We start from the raw sequence: 6,000 nt of genomic DNA, 5'->3' as shown, positions 1-6,000 counted from the left end.
TGTTCGGTTGGCTGTAGTTCCTAAATCATCTTTATTGATATTTTTAAGTTTATTTCAAAAGCGTCAACTCTCCAAATCAGAGACTGCCCATTTATTTGCTTATTTAATTTTTCCATGGCCTCTCCTGATTTGACAAAACAATAATTCTGCTTTGGGACTAAAAGGTAAAACCCATTGCCCTGAGATCCCCACAACTGTGTCTCAAAATTCCTATACTAATTCTATTTTGGGTGTAAAATGTGAAATTCCTCGTATTAAGACCCTCACACACCGTTTCATGTATGTGAAAAGGGTTAATTATGATACACGACGATCCCAAAATAGGAGGTATTGTGCATAGTATCCATAAGGAGTCACCCCACAAGAGGATGAAACTCCCACACTACGACTGTCATGATTTGAACCTGCATCCTTGGTGCAATCTTCTACTCTGTGAACCATTCGTGCTACGCTCGTTGGAGCTACAATAATTCTACTTTGTACAAAGGAAAGATTGCTCAAGCAGCTCACTCCTTGTGCTCAATATAAAAATAACCATATTTTTTTAATATTAATTTTAGCATAAAATGATTAAGTAAGATTACACACAATTCTACTCTTTTAACTTTTACAAAATACAAAGTTTGGTGAATTATGAATCTTATTTTTATACATGGTAACACCAAAAAGATCCCGCCACTTATCTGCATCTTAATTTTCTCGGGTTGCAATTTCTAGTTGAATATGTGGGTTGATTAATATCTTGTCAGGCAGCCTTATAAGCAAAGTAATTTTAATTTATACTCAAATACCGTTAACAAAAATAAAATTATTATTGTCGAGATATAATAATAAATTTATTTAACGAGAAATATTATCGTTTGACTGTCTAACTCTGTAAGAAAAAAAAAAATCAGATGACGTGGGAGGATTCTAATACAAATACTCCGATACTTAAGTCAAATATTATATATTCTGGAAGCTCGATAACAATATTTACGTTATTATCAAAGACGTATATTTTTTGAAATAGATGCATACCTATTTATAGAGAACCGTGAGGTAATCCGAATTAATTCAGGATTAAGATTATTATAAATAACGTCTATCTTAACCTTTTCTAATTTTAATAGGATTAGAATTCTTATAAATGATATTTATTCTTATATTTCAAAATCTTTTTGAAATTAGAATTTTTTATTAATAATTTTTTATTTTTTTATAAAATATTTAGAGAAATTTTTAAATGACAAAATTATCTAATCTGCATGTTGTGCGTGGCCTTCGCATTTCGGAAAAATGTTTTGGTGGTGGTGCCATTCTCAGCTTCGTCCATTGGGCCGTGAGGTGGGGGTGCCATCTGCGGCCTCATTCGCCGGGCCATGAGAGGCCATCGTGGCTTCCTCTGCTGGGCAACGGGGGTGCTCCCTCGGCCTCGTCCCCTGGACCACGAGGGTGCCACCTGCGGCCTCCTCTGCTAGGCCGCGGGCCCTTGCGGCCCGCGGCCACCTGGGTTGATTCGCAGGCACTCGAGCGTTGTTGTTGGGTCGACTCATTTATTAATTTTTATTTTATTTTATACTATGCCATATCAAAAATGTATATGTTGGAACCATATGACATGACATGAAATAACAAGACTGAAGAAGAATCATATGAAATAACAAAATAATTATAAATTTGGGAAATTATTGTTTCTAGCTGGAACAACAAATATACTTTCACCTAGTTTATATTTTCACCAGGGAACACACACAAACGGACAAACATGTCCACCCAATAAACACCACAATCCATTAGTATTACAGCTTGCTATATATATATATACTAGTTCATCACCCGTGCGATGCACGGAAGTTTATATATATTAAATTTATTTAAAATTAATAATCATAATTTTTGTATGTGTAAATAAATACGACAATAATGAAAGCTTAAGAAATAAATATAGTAATATGATACATTTGTTTAAAAAGTTAATGCATCTCAAGAAAAGTACTATAAATTTTGGAAAATCTTTTTAAAAACTACATTTGTCGTTGAATTTGTTTGGCCCTCGTCTTTGTTACAAATTAAAATTTTCAATCCTTTGCAATTTGTAACTCTAGAAACAACTACGTATAATTGTCCGTGACTGAAAATCGATTTCTTCAAGTACAACCCAATATGAGACAATGATTGACCTTAACTTTTGTTGATTGTCATTGCATACAACACAATAAAAGAGAATTGCCTCATTCATAGTTCGAAATGCAGCCTAGGGTCAGATGGGGTCAATGTCATTCTTGGAATAAGAACCTTATGTTCAGCATCGTTGCCTATCAGAATTTTTGCCACAGGAACGTGTTTTTCAATTTTTGTGATAACCAATCTAGTGTCATTGCATAACCCCACGGAATGATCTATGTTTCTCAACAGCATAACCGGAGTGTCAGCCTTTAGCTTCAATTCATGGTTCAACACCCCAAAACACCTAATTGCATTTAAAAATTCAAGTGTGTGAAGGCCTTGTAAAAGATCAACATTACAATCTGATCTGCAAGTTGTGTATGAACTTAAGTATGTCTTTGCTTCAACTACATTAAGTGAAATCATGTACTCATTAACAGTCTCCACAACATCAAGAGTCGGCTCTAGTATAGCTCTACCTTGAAGATATTCAATTTCATTGACATTAGAAGTAAAGTTCGGATATGTGTTGTTCACGATTGACACAACATGCTCATCTGATGCATTCAACAACAGGTCATCCAATATATCAATAACCACATTACCGTCATTCGGACCGCCAATTGTTCAATCCCTTATGCTTGCTATCCATTCAGAAAAAGACTTTAATTTGATCAAGTCTTCATTAGATTCAACATGTTGGAGCCTCATGTTCTTTATCAATCTCAATACCTTACAATTTTTCCATACGTACGATGAATTGATGGTTGCAAGCACGATATCTTCTCTAGTACCTTTTGGAATCACAAGTAATATTTGTCAAAAGTCCTCTCTAAGGACTATTACATTCCCTCCAAATGGTAATTCTGAACTTATTGGGTTACTAAATCATAGAATATCTCGCATGCTCCTATCAAAAGCCTCAAAGCAATATTTATTCATTATAGGAGCCTCGTCCCAAATGATAAGACTGTTTCTAATTATTAACTATGCAAGAAGACTTCCCTGTTTAATATTGCAAGTTGAATCTTCATTCGAATTTAGTGGAATTGCAAATCTGGAGTGAGCAGTACTACTATCGGGTAGAAAGAGAGATGTTATTCCACTCGATGTTACATTTAACACGATTTCTCCCTTTGATCTCAGAGCTGTGGATAGAGTTTTCCACACAAAAGTCTTGCCAAATCCTCCATATTCATATACAGAAAACATACCACCTCTTTATTCAACCTCACTGCATCTATCACAATGTCATAGACATGTCGTTGCTCATCAATCAGATTAGACAACAGTTTAATGTGCTATTAGGATATGGCATTTTTGTTGTACCATAATTCATCTTGTATAAGTCTATTTTGATAGCGGAAAAAATGTTCTGCATATGGGAACGACATTGATTGAAAATTTGGTAAACTTTTTCCACTACTTCTTAGTATCTTTTCTATCCCCATAAGAGTATAACCCTTTATTTCTTCTTCAGTTGATTTCAATTCTGTATATTATGGACACAATTAAAAAATATTAGAAACGTTGTCATAATACAATTGAATGCTAAATTATGCATGTAGCAACAAATATTAAAATATAATTGAATACCTTCATGTTGCAACATGTTTCGTCGGTTGTAAAGTATATCATTAGAGAGGTATTGCCAACATTTTTTTCACACAATTTCGGGTCAAGATATAGAATCAGACAACAACAATGTGCAGATTCAATTTGGTGGTTGTTTTGTTATAATAGATATATAGATATAGATATAGATTCGATTATAATAATGTTAGCATTTTTTATTTGGATATATTTGCACAGAAATTATTATTTTTAATATTGTTATAAGATTAGGCATGAATTGAATTATTATTATTACATACTAAATTACAGCAAACATGAAAAAATTACAGCAAAAATACTATCAGTAAATCTTCAAATTAAAATAAAAAAATTACACAATGCAATCAATCTTAATAAGAGGATTATAATCTCTATAATATGCAAAGCTGCACATTACAAATAAATTAGAATAAAAAAATATAACCAATCTAAAAATTTTGAAATGAAAAAATGTAATCATTCTTAGAAATGTAACCATTTATTAATAAAAAAAGATAAAAAAAATATAAAATTATGCATTCATATGTATGTTATAAATAAATATTCTAAATAATATTTTTGGCATTTTTTATTTGGATATATTTGCACATAAATCATTTTCCTAAATATTCTTATGATTAGATATGAATTGAATTATTATTATTATTATAACAAAGATGAAAAATATTGAATTTCAATTTGCAAAAGTACTAAATTACAGCAAATATGAAAAAATTATAGCAAAAATACTATCAATAAATTTGCATATTAAAATAAAAATAAGAAAAAAATTAGATAATATAACCAATCTTAATTAGAGGATTACAATCTCTGTAATATGCATAGCTGCACATTTTAAATAAATTAGAATAAAAAATTATAACCAATCTAAAAATTATGGAATGAACCATTCTTAGAAATGTAACCATTATTAATAAAAAAATAAAAAATGCTAAAAAAAATATAAAATTATCCATTAATATCTATGTTATAATTAAATATTCTAAATAATATTTTAGCATTTTTGATTTGGATATATTTGCATAGAAATATTTTTTTTAAATATTGTTAAGATTAGGCATGAATTGAATTATTATTATTATAGCAAAGATGGAAAATACAAAATTTCAATATGAAAAATACTAAATTACAGCAAATATGAAAAAATTATAACAAAAATACTATATGTAAATTTGTATATTCAAATAAAAATAGAAAAAAAAAATAGGCAATATAACCAATCTTAATCAGAGGATTACAATCTCTGTAATATGTAGAGCTGCACATTACAAATAAATTAGAATAAAAAAATATAACTAATCTGAAAATTATGAAATGAAAAAATGTAACCATTCTTAGAAATGTAATCATTATTAATAAAAAAGATAAAAAAAATATAAAATTATGCATTAATATGTATGTTATAATTAAATAGTCTAAATAATATTTTTAGCATTTTTTATTTGGATATATTTGCACAGAAATAATTTTTTTTTAATATTGTTAAGATTGGGCATGAATTGAATTATTATTATTATAGCAAAGATGAAAAATACTAAATTTCAATATACAAAAATAATAAATTACAACAAATACAAAAAAATTACAGTAAAAGTACTATCAGTAAATCTGTATATTAAAATAAAAAAAATTAGACAATATAATCAATCTTAATCGTAGGATTACAATCTCTACAATATGTAAAGTTGCACATTACAAATAAATTAGAATAAAAAACTGTAACCAATCTAAAAATTATGGAATGAACCATTTTTAGAAATTTAACCATTATTAATAAAAAATGATAAAAAAATATAAAATTATGCACTAATATATGTATTTTATAATTAAATATTCTAAATAATATATTTAGCTTTTTTGATTTGGAAATATTTGCACAAAAATCTTTTTTTTAATATTGTTAAGATTAGGCATGAATTAAATTATTATTAGTACAGCAAAGATGAAAATTACTAAATTTTAATTTGTAAAAATATTAAATTATAATAAATATAAAAAAAATTACAGCAAAGATGCAATGAGTGAAAATTGAAAAAGCACCAGCAAGTATGTATGAACATGTTTCTGATTTATGACAACAATTAATTATTGCAGTATTCGAGATAACTCATTGCATAATTAAATATGCAGTGAAAATTGAAAAGGTAATTGTCTGCCCTTCATTAATTAAGACTCTTTATATATCAGGATACTTACTCATTCTCCAAATACCATTCAACCAAGAAAAAAATCATCTAC

Source organism: Diospyros lotus, chromosome 4 (genome assembly GCF_014633365.1).
Source record: "Diospyros lotus cultivar Yz01 chromosome 4, ASM1463336v1, whole genome shotgun sequence".
In the NCBI taxonomy this organism is placed as follows: Eukaryota; Viridiplantae; Streptophyta; class Magnoliopsida; order Ericales; family Ebenaceae; genus Diospyros; species Diospyros lotus.
This window is presented reverse-complemented; position numbering follows the sequence as displayed.